We start from the raw sequence: 16692 nt of genomic DNA on the forward strand, positions 1-16692 counted from the left end.
TTTCCCACGGGACCAATGTTCCATCCTGGAGGATGGGTTTTGTGTACGGAAAACCTGAAGTCAGGACAAGCCTTATCTCAAATGTTGGGACCTGACTTAATGGTGCATGTAATGTAATTCAATGTTTGATACAGCAGTGAGGAAGGACGCCATTATCTGGTGTGGATGTGGGTGGTTAACTGTGGCAGGCAAGCCTTGCTATAATATCTCGTTCTTCCTATTGTGTTAAGTCTTTTAATAAATATTATGAAAAAAGTGGTAGGGCAATTACAGTGATTCAGTGGCTAGAAGGGTTTGCTATTGTGGAAACAAAAATTCCATGGGGAATGGATTTGGGTTGTGTTCTCACAATGGTATGTGGACTTATTATTTTGATTGCAAATATTATTATGTATTATTTCATTCTGTTCTCAAAATCATAGTTAATTGTTAATAAAATTAATTATTGCTCCTAATAAATACAAGGAAGTGGTGTTAGTGGGGTCTAAGAATTGTTCTTACCCCAAAACCAAATGGGGGAGCTGAAGGGGATGCTTGTGTTCATTCTGGATACAATGTGCTTTGCAGGGTACTTGTGCCTAGGGAAGCCCGCTGTGGCTCACCAGCCTCGGAACATTCTAGAGAAAGCCAGGGGGAGGGGGTGAGCTCAGCAGGTGGCATGGAGCGCTATGAGCATGTGAGAAACAAACCCCTATATGGGTTTGTTTAACTGTGATTGGTTAGAGCTTCATGTTCTGTAAGTTGTTCTATAACTTGTTCTATAAGTGCCATGTGCTATACACTAGCCAGGGGAGGGGCTCCTGGCTGGAGGGACTCTGCCTGATTCTTTGTCCCAGGGGCTCTCCTTGTGCACATATTGAATAAAGCCTTGTTGAATTGAATCACATCCAATCGAAGTCCCTTGATTCTACCCAGCATCGGACTCACTGGGAACCACAAAATCCCACCAGTCTCTTGGCGCAGTGAGCAGGGTGAGAAATATCTTTCCGGATCACAACCTACAATCTAATTAGAGGGTGAGTTTGTTCATTTTTTATTTGGTTGTGTGTCTCTGACCTGACTGGTGACTCTCATACCTTTTGTGGTAAGCAAGTCTTGGTGCTGGGGATTTCAGGGAGTTTGTTGCAGTCTTAAGACATTGTACTTAGTGTGGGGGCTGGCTAAGCTGTAAGTTCCTCTAAGTGCTGTTGAAGTGGGAAATCAAAGAGGCTGTCATAAACAGATAGTTAAGGGTTCAGGTCTCTTTTACCTGTAAAGGGTTAATAAGCTCAGTAAACCTGACAGACACCTGACCAGAGGACCAATCAAGGGACAAGATCATTTCAAATCTCTGAGGAGGGAAGTCTTTGTTTGTGTTCTTTGTTTTGGGGGCTGTTCTCTCTTTGGATCTAAGAGGGGCCAGATGTACATCCAGGCTCTCCAAGCTTCCTGAAATATTTCCTTCTATTCAGTATAGTGAGTATTAGCAAGGCGGATTAGTTTTGTAATTAATTTCTGTATTTGCAAATGTGTGTTTGCTGGAGAAATATCTTTATTTCTGTTTGCTGTTACTTTTGATTATTCTGAGAAGGGGGGGGGAGCCCCTCTAGGGTTATAAGCTAAACTCTGTATATTTTTTCATCCTGGTGTTACAGAGATAGTTTTTACTTTTCTTTCTTTAATTAAAGCTTTTCTTTTGAAGAACCTGTTTGATTTTTCCCTTGTTTGAAACCTCAGGGGATTAGTTTGTCTCACTGGGACAGGTGGGGGGAAGGTGAATCCCTCTTTGTTTTGATTCAAGGAGTTTGAATCAAGGTGATCTCTCCCGACGGCGAAGGGAGGGGGAAGAAGGTGGGGGGAATGGTTTATTTCCCTTTGTGTTAGATCCAAGGACTTTGGATCGGTGTTTCCCTGGGAAAGTTTTGGGGGAACAGGAATGTGCTAGACACTGGAATTTCTAGCTGGTGGCAGCATTACCAGATCTAAACTAGGATTTCAGTTTAGAGGAGCCCATGCAGGTCCCCATCTTGTGGACGCTAAAGTTCCAAGTGGGGAATAAACCTATGACAGAGGCTGTAAGGAGCAACAGTTAGTGTAGGGGCAGGTATATCCCTAAGTACCTCTAGCGAATGTGTTGGCTGGCCCTGATCTCCCAACTGCACATTGTAATTGTGCAGATCAAATAAATTGGAAAAAGGATTAATCTGCTGATTGGTCATTTTAGTCTGGGGAGTTTGATTTGAATACATTGTTATTAGTCTGTAAACAGAATTGTGTTTAAAAATTTAGAGATTGGAGGATATTTAGGTTAAAAAAAGGGAAAGATGAAGGGATATAATAATCCACAATATGAAGAGTGTATGATTAGTGTTTTTATAACTTGTAGCAGTAAGTTTATTAGTTTTCTTGTGAAAATATTTTGGCTGTATGATTGAAATAAAGAAGGACAAAATGGCTGCTATGTGTTTAATTGTTGATTATAAACATCTGGTTAGAAAGAGTGATGTGCTAAAAGGAAGGGTGGGAGAGTTAGAAGCAGAGGTGGGAAAACTGCAAGCAGAAGCAAAAAAGTATAAAGAAGCAGACTTGCAGGGAAAGAAATCTTGTCCCTCAGCACCTTTGTACCCTACATGTGTAACATGGGGATATCAGTCTAGTTTCATGGCTCCAGTGAGAGTGCCCACTGTCCCTAATCCTAACCCAGGGGAAGGGGGCCCTGCTACTGTTAGTCGCCTAGAGCACACTCCTATAAGTCCCTCTGACTTGCGGAGCATGTTAAAAGAATTGTCATCTTTGCAGCTTAATAACCCAAACCTACCCTTCTGGGAAAAGGTACAGGAGTGGATGGTAGAGGGAGGCTTACATGCTTTTGATGATCACATAGTGTTTTCAGCCTTGGACATTAGCAATGGCTTTTGGTCTATTCCTGGGCACCCTGACAGTCAGTTTTGGTTTGCATTCACTGTTAAAGGGAAGCAATATACCTTCACTCGCCTCAGCCAGGGTTTCTATAACTCACCTGCTTTGTTTCATAGAGTGTTAGCTGATGTGCTGGCAAAGCTGCCAGACGTGGCTTCTTGTGTTGTACAGTATGTTGATGATCTTCTTGTCTCCTCACCAGATGGCCAAACGCACATGAAAGGCTTAGAAGTGATCCTGCAGCACTTGGCAGACAGTGGGGTAAATGTAATGCTAGAAAGGCTCAGATCGCAAAGGAGGAAGTATCCTATCTGGGGTATCTCATATCCAAGGGGTACAAGTGTTTAACTGTTGACTGCATTAAGGCTATTAATGCATGCCCACAACCAATTACGGTCAGGGGAGTTAGGAAAGAGTTGGGACTATTTAATTTCTGCTGAACTCAAATCCCAAATTATTCAAGGATTGTCCAGCCCCTTAATAATCTCCTGAAGGGTGCTGGTGGACCACATGATGAAATTGAATGGACATTTGAATGTGAACAGGCATTTACCACATTGAAACAGAGGCTAAGTACTGCCCTAGGGTTGGGACTTCCTAATCCATTAATGCCTTTTACATGGTACACGCATGTCAGAGAGGGACATATGACAGCACTGTTCATGCAAAAACATGGGGACAAACAGTGCCCAGTAGCACACTACTCTTCTAAACTAGATGCTGTCACTCAAGCAATGCCACCGTGCCTCCAGGCGGTGGAAGGAGCTTCTATGGCCCTAAATCAAGCCTCACCACTAATTGGTGTGCAGGATGTAATTATTGTCGTGCCTCACGCTGTCCTTGCTATTTTATCAGGAAAGAAATCTTCGGCAGTCCAGGTGGCAAGATGGACTCGATGGGAAACGAGCTTGCTAATGCCTTCAGTACGTCTGCAACGAGCGTCATCGCTAAACCCTGCCACCCTCACGCCTAGCCCAGATGAGGGACACCCGCATCGGTGTTGCCTTAAGGAAGAGCCCATGGACCTTCCATTGGTAAAAGAAACTGCAATACCTGGTGCCCCTTGCCTATACGTGGATGGTTCTTCCTCCTACATGGATGGCAAGTGACACACAGGATGGGCTGTTTGTACGCAAGATGGGCAGCTGGTGACACCTGGCAGTTTACTTGGGGCATCAGCACAAGTAACAGAACTGCAGGTGTTAGTTGCGCATGTGAAGCCGCGGAAGGTCATGCTATAAACATAGATACTAATTCTAGATGTGTGTTTGGGGTTGTAGATAATTACATTAACTCGTGGGTAAATCGGGGATTCCTGACAAGTACAGGATCCCAATACAAAATGGGGGGATAGTGCAGAAACGTCATGCAGCCATGCAGAAACCTACCGACATAGCAGTGTTAAAAGTGAAGGCCCACACAGAAGGGAGGGGAACCGAAGGGCAGATGAACTAGCTAAACAAGCAGCAGTGGAAGGTAAAGAGACCCAATTGGTTGCTGCAACACAGCCTCTCATAAAACCCCCAAACTTTTTTGAATTACAGGACATTCAGCACACTGCCCCAAGGGCAGAGAAGTGGTTATGGATGGATAATGGGGGCAATCTGTGTGATGATAACACTTGGAGAGGGCCAGGGAACACATTAGTGTTACCAAATGTGCTAATGGGAACTATTATTCAAGTGTATCACATGTTGGGACATGATGGAGCATGGAGGGTGATCCACCGTATGTCAAACACCTGGTGGCATCCTAAGCTTAATGCAGACGTGCATGATTATGTGAGAAGGCGTGTAACGTGTGCTCAATATAATTCTGCTCCCACAGTGAAAATGAAAATGCAGCATCAGCCAAGACCAACACAGCCCTTCACGCAGTTACAAATAGATGGAATTGGTCCCCTGCCAAGGTGCAGAGGGAAAGAATATGTTCTGGTGATCATGGATCACTTTACTAAGTGAGTAGAAGCTTTCCCAGTGGCCAAGGCCACTGCATCTGATGTAGTTAAACTATTGATGACTGAAATAATTCCCCGACGGGGACTTCCATGCTTCCTACTAATCCACATTCCTTATCTCCTTTTGAAATGCTGGCAGGGCGGGCGATGAGGACGCCAGGAAATCTGTGCATTGTAGGGGGGGAATTGTATGTCATGGGTGACCAGCCTGTTGAATATTGCAAATTGTTATCGCAGTGTGTCTCACAGGACCCCCGAACTGAGCCAGACTCAAAGGCTGGCAAAGAGGACATATGTGAGGTGCAGCCTGGTGACCAGGTGATGGTGAAAGCCTATAGAAAACGAACCTTTGAACCAGCCTGGACTGGGCCTCACACGCTTCTCTTAGTAACTCCTTCAGCAGCCCGGGTCACTGGAATTCCAGTTCGGGTGCACCTGTCACGTGTAAAAGTATTCAAGGGTGAGACCCAACATGGGGCACAACAATCCCTGTTTACTCTATGGACTCCTGGAAAGCCGCTCGTAATATTGTTAAGTGTTTGCAGCTGATATTCCCAGTTTAAAATTGATGTAGGAATTTTTGTAGTCTACTAATTGTGTTGAGTGGTTTTGAAAGTTTCATCTTAATAATGCTGCAGTGGCTTTCAGTGTTTTACTGATGTAATCACCTGGGGAGGAGCCACTGGATCAGTTGTAAATGCCATTACTGAAATCTAATCATAGGGACTGGGTTAAAATTTGTCTGTAGCAGGAATGACAGTTCATTGTGGTGAGAGTGGGGCTCACGTCTCATCAAGTTAGCTATTCCCTTAACTCAGCAACAGTTGGTTAGGTCCTCACTGTTGTACTCAGCCATCTCTTAACAACTACTCAAATGTATAAGCAAACATTGGTCTAGGCATGTGGAAAAATTGTGTTATCTTCCTGGCATGGTATCTTCCTGGTGTTCAACATGAAAGTTGCAGCCCTGATAGGAGACTCACTCGTGCCACAGGTGCCATGTTGAGTGAGAGCTGCAGTTCTCAGAGACTGAATGTCTTCACCTTGGATGGTGGCAGGGGAGTGGTCCCTATCGATAATAGGGGTATGTAGTGATGGTCATTGCATCCTTGGAGGGGTGTTAATTCCTGAACTGGAGGCTCAGCCAGTGCACCCACTCCCATTCGCATGTCACAGACACCTGTATAGAATAAGGGCCGGAGATAACTATATGGCTTTCCCACGGGACCAATGTTCCATCCTGGAGGATGGGTTTTGTGTACGGAAAACCTGAAGTCAGGACAAGCCTTATCTCAAATGTTGGGACCTGACTTAATGGTGCATGTAATGTAATTTCATGGATGATACAGCAGTGAGGAAGGACGCCATTATCTGGTGTGGCTGTGGGTGGTTAACTGTGGCAGGCAAGCCTTGCTTAAATATCTCGTTCTTCCTATTGTGTTAAGCTTTTTAAAAATATTATGAAAAACGTGGTAGGGCAATTACAGTGATTCAGTGGCTAGAAGGGTTTGCTATTGTGGAAACAAAAATTCCATGGGGAATGGATTTGGGTTGTGTTCTCACAGTGGTATGTGGACTTATTATTTTGATTGTAAATATTATTATGTATTATTTCATTCTGTTGTCAAAATCATAGTTAATTATTGATAAAGTTAATTATTGCTCCTAATAAATACAAGGAAGTGGTGTTAGTGGGGTCTAAGAATTGTTCTTACCCCAAAACCAAATGGGGGAGCTGAAGGGGATGCTTGTGTTCATTTTGGATACAATGTGCTTTGCAGGGTACTTGTGCCTAGGGAAGCCCGCTGTGGCTCACCAGCCTCGGAACATTCTAGAGAAAGCCAGGGGGAGGGGTTGAGCTCAGCAGGTGGCATGGAGCACTATGAGCATGTGATAAACATGGGTTTGTTTAACTGTGATTGGTTAGAGCTTCCTGTTCTGTAAGTTGTTCTATAACTTGTTCTATAAGTGCCATGTGCTATAAACTAGCAAGGGGAGGGGCTCCTGGCTGGAGGGACTCTGCCTGATTCTTTGTCCCAGGGGCTCTCCTTGTGCACATATTGAATAAAGCCTTGTTGAATTGAATCACATGGAATCGAAGTCCCTTGATTCTACCCAGCATCAGACTCACTGGGAAGCACAAAATCCCAACACAGGGTAAGCAGATTCATATAGCCCAGAGAACGCCCTCTAGCCTTAGGTTCACAGTTACAGCAAACAGAGGTCAAATCCTCTCAGCCAAAAGGAACATTTACAAGCTGAGAAAACAAAAATAAGACTAACACGCCTTGCCTGACTATTACTTACAAGTTTGAAACATGAGAGACTGATGCAGTGGGGTGTTGTGGGGCGGATGGGTCTCTTCTTTTGGGAGACGTGTAACAATTTCTGTAGAAGAGCAGTTCTCCAGTCTACTTAGTGTCCCTCTCCTGTCTAGCCAGGGGCGGCTCTAGGAATTGTGCCGCCCCAAGCAGGGCGGCGCACTGCAGGGGGCGCTCGGGCGGTCGCCTGTCCCGCGGCTCCAGTGGACTTCCTGCAGACATGCCTGCAGAGGGTCCGCTGGTCCCGCGGCTCTGGTGGACCTCCCACAGGCATGCCTGCGGATGCTCCACGAGAGCCGCGGGACCAGCGGACCCTCCGCAGTCATGCCTGCAGGAGGTCCACCGGAGCCGTCTGCCGCCCTCCCGCAGCACGGCACCCCAAGCATGTGCTTGGCACGCTGGGGTCTGGAGCCGGCCCTGTGTCTAGCGATTCAGACACTCACAGAGGCTCACACGACACCTGCTCAAATATTACACTGCAGTGTGGAACGCAGATCTCACAAGTCAGATTAATGCAGGCAGCAACGCACAAGCATCCGAAAGACTCAGAACACTAATCGCTTTCTTATCGTTCAAACTTGATAAGTTCTTGGAGGACAGGTCCATCAATGGCTATTAGCCAGTGTGGAAGCAGGGAAAGCTTCAATAAGGATTTGAAGCGGATTTTAATGCGTGTCAGTCAGTTAGCAAGAGTCAGGCCATACTGTAACCCTAATGACGTGAGACTTGTAGGAGCAAAGATAGTGCGAGGCGACAGGACAAGAACTGTGTACAAAGTTATTACGACCTTGCAATCACTAACCAAAATGCAGGCTTGCTTTTCTTAGGCTTATCTTATTGTCTCACTCCTTTCTGCTATGTATAAACAAAATGTATTTGTTGCTTTTTTACTGTCTCCATGATTGCTAGAAATTGTCTGTAACAAAGGTATAAAGGCTTGATGTAATTGTTTACCAGTTGAGAGACCTGTCCAGGACTGGGGCGACCCTGTGTCCTATGGCACTCTCTCCCTCCATTGTAATTACTGGAGAAATAATAAAGTATTTGATTTTGCTGCACCCAAACAAAAAGCGAGAACTGAGTTTTTCTTCGACAACACTAACAGAAAATACAGTAATACAGTCACCTAAACCAGTGAAACCATTTTCCATTTGCAGACACCTAAATAATTTGGAATGGAGATGCGGCCCCCTTTGGAAATCCTAGACAATCTGTGGACCCACAGGCTGAAAACTTTTGACCTAGACTGACTGGACAGTGGGTATTGACGTAGCTACAACAGACTGGTTGTTGTTCGGTGTTTGTGCTGCACCTCGCACAATGGAGTCCTGGTACACAAATGGAGCTCTTTGGTGCTACTGCAGTACAAATCAATAACGCAATGTGCGGTAGAGCCAAAAGCAGAGTTGGAAAAACCCGCGTCTCTCTACTCTTCCTGTAGTTTAAGTACCACACAAGCATCCTTCCTCAGTCTTATGTTCCCTTCCTTTTGTCATTTCCTTCTCTGTGGAACCTGCATTTGAAGGTCTCATCTGTGACCGAATGAGGGAGATACTTAAATAGTTACACATTTCAAAACACCTCATCAAAGGAGAGACACCTTTGATGGGAAATGTGACTCTAAAAATCTCTTAGTCACTGCCCATCCCTCTCCTTAAATATTCCTTCTTGGCCTTTCAGAGAAACCTAATTCCAAAGCCAGCAGTTTAGAGAGAGACACTTGGATCGTAATAGCCTCAGTGTGCCCCTAGGGACAGACTGCAAGGCTCATTTTCCCTAACTAGAAATAAGAGATTGTTTTTACAGGTCCAACATTAACCTTTTTGCTGCTTCATTACCAAAAAAAAAAAAAATCAGCAGGACCCCTAGCTGAGGTCTAATGCATAGGACCAAAGTGTAGTTTAAAATTAGTATATGGATGGGTCCCTGATCTTCCCCATTATGTGGGGGGAGGAGAACGGGAAATAGTGTGGACTCAGGGAACTGGGATGGGAAGCATGCATAGTCCCTCCCTTCCCTCCCGTATTGCTCCAGAGCAGGAGATGCATCCCCAGCAAGAGGCTCTTGTCCCTGTTAGACTGTGACCCTATGATGAACATCAGGGATTTAAGGCAGAAGGAATGCACCACAGCACCACTTCTGGCTGCTCCTCCCAGTGCTTGTTCACACTGTAACAGGAGGCAGGGTCCAGGGGGAAGTTGTGGCTGCAGGTTGTTGCCAGAGCATTGCCCGCAGCTCAGCTACAGTGGGATCTCCTCCTGACAGAGATCCTGTGGGACCCCGGGCCGGACAAAGAGGAATTATTCAACAAAATGACATCCCTTTTACATTTGTCAGGGAAAATCCCTGTACCCTAGAAAAGAAAGGTGATTATTTGCAAGAGGAAAAGGACACATTTTCTTCTGTTCTGCTAGCAGCTAGTGACTGGATCACGACAGAGGGTTAGATTTCAACATCACTTGTAAATAATCAGTTTATAGTAACAACTATGGAAAAAAGAGGATACTAGAGTCTTCATTCAGTATTCCTTTTATTAAAGATGGCATTATAAATCCCACAAATTCCTTCAGTTACAGTTTCACCACCTGTGGAAAGATTTATGCAAAACTCAACATAGCTGGGATTATAAAAATATAAACATGTTTTAAATTATAAAATAAATTATAATACTGGAGGTTACAATCACCTCCATCTTACCAGCAGAGAGTGCCATTTCCTGAATTTAAAAAGCTTGTTTTCAGACCTCCAAAGACATTTTATTACTAAAACATTCAATTAAACAAACATTAATTTAGTCACTAAACCACTGGAGAACTTGCTATGGAGTACACTTTTGATCTCATTGCTTACTTCTTATAAAGTGCTAGTTGATTGTGGGAAAGAAACTGGATGCCTTATTTTCAGTACATTTTATTAAAAACTCAGTTACGAGTATTCTGAACATCTCTGGAACCCCACGTAAATTCACACACTTCACTCTTTTCTCTTAGGGGAGACACTATATCTCAAATTTGTAAAAAGAAACCGAAGTTATAGAGCTGGGAACGAAAGGTGGATTTATCTGAAGAGATTCTCACTTCAACAAACATCTGCAGCTGAAGACTAAATCTGAAGAAACGTCACATCGAGAATCCACAACATTCCATTTAGAGTCTGGCACCTTGACATTTAGGTTTAAAGACTAATATTACGCACATCATGATGGAAGCCTGTAAGCAGACATCTCAACAGGCTCTCTTGCCACCTTCAGCTAAAACCCACAATCCAAACTATACAGTACCTTGAAGAACAAATATTAGTTTTGTATTAAAAAGTTGGTAGATGTTAATTTTTTTTTTCATTTAAAAAATTACCTGATGTCTAACAATAGCATACAATAGAAATATATTTTCAATCGATTTCATGTTAAAGCAGTGTTCATAATATTTCCCTAACAATAGAAAAAGTAGGAGAAAACATGCATTATGGCTATAACAGGGGCTAGGGCTAATTAGTAAGCAGAGTTAGTAACTGCAAGGACAAACAATGAAAAAATGTTATTTACATAAAAGAACCAAACTATTCCTGGGTCCCCCATGCCCCACTCCTCACTATAAAATAAAGCTGAGCTGAGGAATTCCTTTGGAAGTTTCCCCCTGTATCAGGAGTCAACATCTACATAAATGTATGTAAACTACATTTTTAAAGAGGAATATTAGTTTCAGTTTCTAGTCATATTGAATATCAATCTTGGTTAATAATGGCTACTGCAAATACCTTGTAAAGTACTAAAGTCCTTATGAAATCAAATTCTGAACCTCTTTGTGATATATACTAAAGAGAGCAAAGCTCTTCAGGGGAGGAATTTGACTAGTTTGATGAACAACTAGTACATGTCCCCATACGGGACAAAATCTTATATTTGCTTATAATCTTTGTGTTATGCATTTTTTTTCACCCAAAGAATACAATATGATTTGTTCCTTCAATATTAAAATAGAGACATATGGAAGTAATGAAATCGAGATTAGATTTACAAGTTAGATATCATTTTTCAATCAACTTCATTTAAAAGACTGAAAGAACACAATGTTCAAGTCTGTTGTGTTTGCAGAAAAACATTATATAGAAGAAATCTAGTATATTAGTGGTTAACCCAACAATGATGTCACATGCAACATTTCAGTTCACGTCAAGAAAGAAAAGGTTAGAAGAAATAAGAACCTGTAGATTATATTCTCAATTTGAATGTAACATGGTATAATTCTACCCTGTTCTCTCAAATAACTGAATCAGAAGACACCATCTACATATTTTTAGGTGGAAGAAGATATTATTCTATTACAAAATATGCCTTTCAAGACCCAGTTTAGATTTTGTTTCATCCATTGGTAGTTGATATGTTCTTGGAAATTGGAGCTTCAGGGATCTGGATTTCTAATGTAAGAACGGAACAGCAGAAAAAGGAGAGAACACTAATTGAATAAAATATGTTTGCAAAAATAAAAGAAAAAAATTAATAGTTTCTAAAAGGAGAGCTTATAAATGAACTAAGATTAAATTTGGGCTATTAGGAAGCTATTTTGATGGCAACATGCATTAAGCTATGGTATTCTCTACCGGGGAAGTGGTGGAACCCTTACTACTTGGAAATTTTAACAGGAACAAGAGCAAGATATTATAAAACATTGTTTTTCTCTGTAAAACTTCCTCCAAAATACACCAAAAACTTATGTCCCACACTTTCAAGAAGTTAAAATATTCACTGGGATTGTGTGGTGTGTGTTAGAAACCTGCTAATACCAAGGGGGAAAGCTTTGGACTTCACCTTGTTTGGAATCAAATCAAGTATTGCTGTTTTATTGATACTCAGAGGAAGCAACCAACAATGACAAATTTGGGGGGACATCATATAATATGAAAACAATTTCTCATCTGTACATTTTTCTCTTTAGACATGAGGGATAAGGTGTTGCTGAGGGGGAAGGAGTTATACAACTCCACAACCTTCTTTTTGGAACGTGCTGTTTTAAAAATAAAGATTTTTGAAAGGTTTCTGTTTTCAGGAATTCTTTTATACAGCGGCTGAATATACCAAGCAGTGAGAAGCATGCATAACGTGTAGGGAACTTGTGAATTCACTGCCGCAGATCATTTGTGTGTGTTAAAGAAAATAGGTAATACACAAGATTCTTCTTGGTGTTTTCCATTTGCTTGAATGCAGTGGAAAAGGTTGCTTTTTGTTTATACAGTCACCTTATTTTTCTTGTAATCATGGATACAAAAATCTGGTGAAGCAGATACTGTTTTAAAAATACTCTGTAAATGCTGCAGTGTAATGTTAAAGATCAGAATTCTTCTAGGGGTGTGGGTGTGTGTTCAATCTCTCCTTGCCTTATTTTTACCTTTCATTTTGCATCAAATCAACAAAATCTATTTTTTTCTTAGCCTATTAGATTCCAGAGCGCCCTGGGAGGAGGAGGAGGGGAATGATCTATGACTTGGAATTATAGTAGAGCTTACTCTAGCAGTAGAGTCTAAAAATGGTGTGTGTCCTATCTACGTCCTGGGTAGGTTTTAGGAGTTCTTTTTTTTTTTAGTTATGATTTTGAAGAGCTGGTTGTTTTCAGCTACAGAGTTTCCATTTCACACCCCCCCACCCCCATTTATGTAAGGAGCTTTTAAGCATCATTGATATATGTAGAATACGAATGAATGCATTGATTTTTTTGTCCTGCGATTGTGGAATTGTCTGGGATCAATTTCACATTTCCCCTGGCAAGCAGTGTGTCAGCAGCTGCCAGAGTGAAGATAAGAGTGAGTAGCGAAACCTGGGGTTTGGCAGGAAATCTGTAAAAACTTCGAGAAATGAAAGCTCAATTGAGGTTTTGTGATTGGAAAAAACCCACAGGGTGGTTTGGTGGCGTTTGCTCCCTGCCTCTTCTCATGCCAGGTTGCACTCTTTTTTTTCTCTTTTTAGTTCTCCTCAAGCAAGAGGTAAAAAAAACCCTGCTCTGTGTAGGCTTAATTTTCCAAGGGATCAGCTCCCACAATCAGGACAGGCTGAGCTCCCCCGCCCCCCCAACTAAGGTTATCTCTGCATTTGAGTTTTATAGCTCGAGTGAATGGATAGTTGACTCAGATTAATTGGCAAATGTGTTTGTTCATGCGGGGCTGGACACTCCATAAATGTTAATGGTAAACTGCAACCTTTGTGGGGTGTCCACAGAAGTTGTTAATTTATTGCCTGTGACGCTGATTTGGCTATCTTGTTAAAACGCTCATCTAAACCTACCTTTCGTGCCACATTTCCAAAAGAGCCCAGCACCCATTGTGAGCACTTTAAAAATTTGGCTCTATAAGTCTTTATTTTACATGTAAGCTAAGGAGGTGCTAATAGGGGCCGAACATCGGTCCTAAAATGTACTATTTGCGGTACCTGAGCTGTGCAAAACCTGTGAACCATTTTGTTATGTTATGTTCGAGGATGTCAGCAGACTAAAATGATCTCTCTGTATTGAACGTATTACAGACCTTGGCTCTTTTTCAGATAGGATGTAAAATGAAGGCTCTCTGGCTATTTGTGATAAAGAAAGGTCCCATATTGCTTTTCACAAGGGTTGGAGTGATAAATCCTATTCTTTTCAGGTGCTAGTTTGGGTGAGTGCAATGTCTCCCTGGCAGTATGAATGGGATCTGAGACTCTTCTCCAATTCCTGTGTCTCTACTGCACGAAGGTCCTTTGCTGTAAGTCTGGGCAGTTCTGCAGAGCCTTTTATCTGAGGCTCATGCAGAGTGCATTACAGAACATAATGAATTAAGCTTCACAATGCTCTTGTGAGGTAGATCAGTGTTATCCTTCTTTGCCTAGGTGAGGGGTTTTGCCGGGGCGTCACATGAAGTTGTGGCAGAACTGGGAGTAAAAGCTCAGTCTCTATACTCCCAGTCCCATACTCCAACCACAAGATCACCCTTCCTTTCCTAAGGCTCTTCCGCCATCTTAGCCTTCAGAGCTGATGTGTTTGATGAGCTTTCTGGTGCTGCTGGAACTCTGGAAGAAGCAAATCTCACCTCATTCTGGAAGGAGCCAGGTGTGTCGTCCAGTTCTGCAAAGTTTAAAAACCCTTCCAACAAACTGTGAAACAGCAAGAAGAAAAGTCTAACAGTAAACCCTTCATCGAGCACTGTGGAGGCAGCGTCTCAGCCCGGCAAGGCAGGAGGTTACCTGGCAGTGAACTCTTCGTGCCCCCTCGGTTGTATTATCCTTGGATTCCAGTGACAGGAAATCCAGTGCTGATGTTAATGAGTTGCTTTGAGAACAGGGAATAGTTACTTAGGGAAATTTAAAAGATCCTGCTCCTGTCCTGGGCTCTATAGTAACCCACGCTGCATAGCAGTTTGTCCGTGCTCTGTCACCTGTGGTGGAATTGCAGTCAGAGAGTTAGAGCGGGAGACCTGAGCTTAGAACTCGTGGGGTCTCTTACCAGCTTGGGAGGATGGGCAAGGGGAGGGGCTTGACTAGGGGATTGAGGTCCTGGCTCTGTCACTGACTAGGTGTGTTACCTTGGGCAAGTCACTTAACCTCTCTGTGCCTTATCTTACCCATCTGTAGGATGGATACAATAATGTATCCATTATTTCCCTACCTCACTGGGAAAGATACCTAATGTTTCTAAAAACACTTTGGGTTATTCAGACAAAAGGGGCCATAGAAGTGCACTAACAAAGCCATAATATTTGTAAAGCTGCTGTTTGTTTGACTCCTAAGAGATGGGCCTTTAGCTGTCTTTTCAAAGCAGAGACCCTTTTTATTCTAAAGAATGTCTTTTAATTGAGAGACTGTTGGCCATTTGGGAAAATAAAACTTAACTCAAACAACAAAAACTTCCAAAACATCTCAGTTGTTGGTTTAGACTTAATGTTACTGTGTTGTCTGAAATGTCAACTAAATGTGCCATATGTTTTAAATAAAAGAATGGCAGATTAAAGGCTGTGCAGAGTATGCCTATGAATATTAATTTGATCCAGAATGGGGATGAAAGCCCTTTAATGAGGGATTCTTTTACCTAACATTGATATGACCAAGACTCTCTAATAGCTGCTCTGTGTGCGATTACACCAGTGACTGAATCCTGTACTGAAAAAAACCAGCCTAAGCAAGCAGGTTTAAGAAAGCAGGGACGGACACATGTCTGGTGGTATGAGCCTGGGACTGAGGCAACAGGACTCCTGGGTTCTGTTCCCACGACTTCCATTGACTTGCTGTGTGAGCTGGGACAAGCCACTGCCAAATCTTTAAACGTGATCCCTGATTTTTTGGGTGTCCAGCTGGAGGAATCTTGGGCCTGATTTCTAGGTGCTCCACTTCTTTGCCCATCAGACCTTCAGTGTCTCCAGCTGAGCTTCCAAAGCCAGTGGCTACTTCAGTCCCTTTATGCCTCAGTATTTTTCATCCTTCAAACAGGTACAACACACAGCTCCTTGGCAGTTCACAACCCCAGCACTTCTGGGCTTGCTGCAGCAGTTATGAATGTAAAAAAAATTGCCTGAGCCCCGGCCCCTCTTCCATTACAAATGAAGCGCTGCTCCCTGAGGTGAGGGGAGGGCTGATGTTTCTAAAGCACTGCAAGACCCTTAGGGCTTGGCTACACTTACAAATTTGCAGCGCTGCAGCAGGGTGTGAAAACACACCCTCTCCAGCGCTGCAAATTGCGGCGCTGCAAAGCGCCAGTGTGGTCAAAGCCCCAGCGCTGGGAGCGCGGCTCCCAGCGCTGTCCGTTATTCCCCACAGGGAGGTGGAGTACGGACAGCGCTGGGAGAGCGCTTTGACAGCGCTTTGACTACACTTAGCACTTCAAAGCGCTGCCGGCAGCGCTTTGAAGTGCTAAGTGTAGCCACAGCCTAAGATGGAAGATGCTGCATGTGGGAAAAGGATTGTTATTTGAGATGGGCGTGTACTAAAAGCCCCAACCCTGCCACCGTCCATTTGGTGGTGTTTGAAACCTGGAACTGAACTGCAGCTTGATCTCCCATCTCCAGTTATTATTTGGAGCTTCGAGCTCTGAAAGTGCTCAGTGCAGTTGGAACCACAGTAATTTAGAGGCCTCGGGGTGCAACGGAGAACTCCCATTGACTTTAGGGGAAACTGTGAACGAAGAATTGCTGCTGCCCTGTTAATACCCTCTCTCTCTCAGGGCTTGGCTACACTGGAGAGTTGCAGCGCTGGTGGTGGCTTTACAGCGCTGCAACTCACTCACCGTCCACACTGGCAAGGCACATACAGCGCTGTATCTCCCTGGCTACAGCGCTGGCTGTACTCCACGTCTGCCTGGGGAATAACGACTGCAGCGCTGGTGCTGCAGCGCTGGGGTGCCAGTGTAAACAGTGAGTAATCTTACTACGCTGTAACTGACCTCCAGAATTTTCCCATAATGCTTTTAACTAAAGAACTCTCTTTGTTTTGTTATGATGCCTCTCTTTGTTTTGTTGTGAACTCGGGGCTCCTGGAGCTGCTTATCTAAAAAACAAACAGAGCTC

General features: G+C 43.4%; 1 long non-coding RNA gene across 3 annotated transcripts; it reads left to right on the plus strand.

The window, feature by feature from the left end:
* Nucleotides 1–882: 882 nt before the first annotated feature.
* On the plus strand, nt 883–7369 carry LOC120387480. 3 transcript variants are annotated; one of them, XR_005590185.1, is made up of 4 exons: nt 883–1016; nt 3101–3159; nt 3754–4855; nt 4995–7369. It is a non-coding gene; the product is annotated as an uncharacterized LOC120387480 (long non-coding RNA). The 3 variants fall into 3 exon arrangements; XR_005590186.1 differs by lacking the exon at nt 883–1016 and adding an exon at nt 1417–1455; XR_005590187.1 differs by lacking the exons at nt 883–1016; nt 3101–3159 and adding an exon at nt 1413–1455.
* The last annotated feature ends 9323 nt before the right edge of the window (nt 7370–16692 follow it).

Source organism: Mauremys reevesii, linkage group 20 (assembly GCF_016161935.1).
Source record: "Mauremys reevesii isolate NIE-2019 linkage group 20, ASM1616193v1, whole genome shotgun sequence".
Classification (NCBI taxonomy): domain Eukaryota; kingdom Metazoa; phylum Chordata; order Testudines; family Geoemydidae; genus Mauremys; species Mauremys reevesii.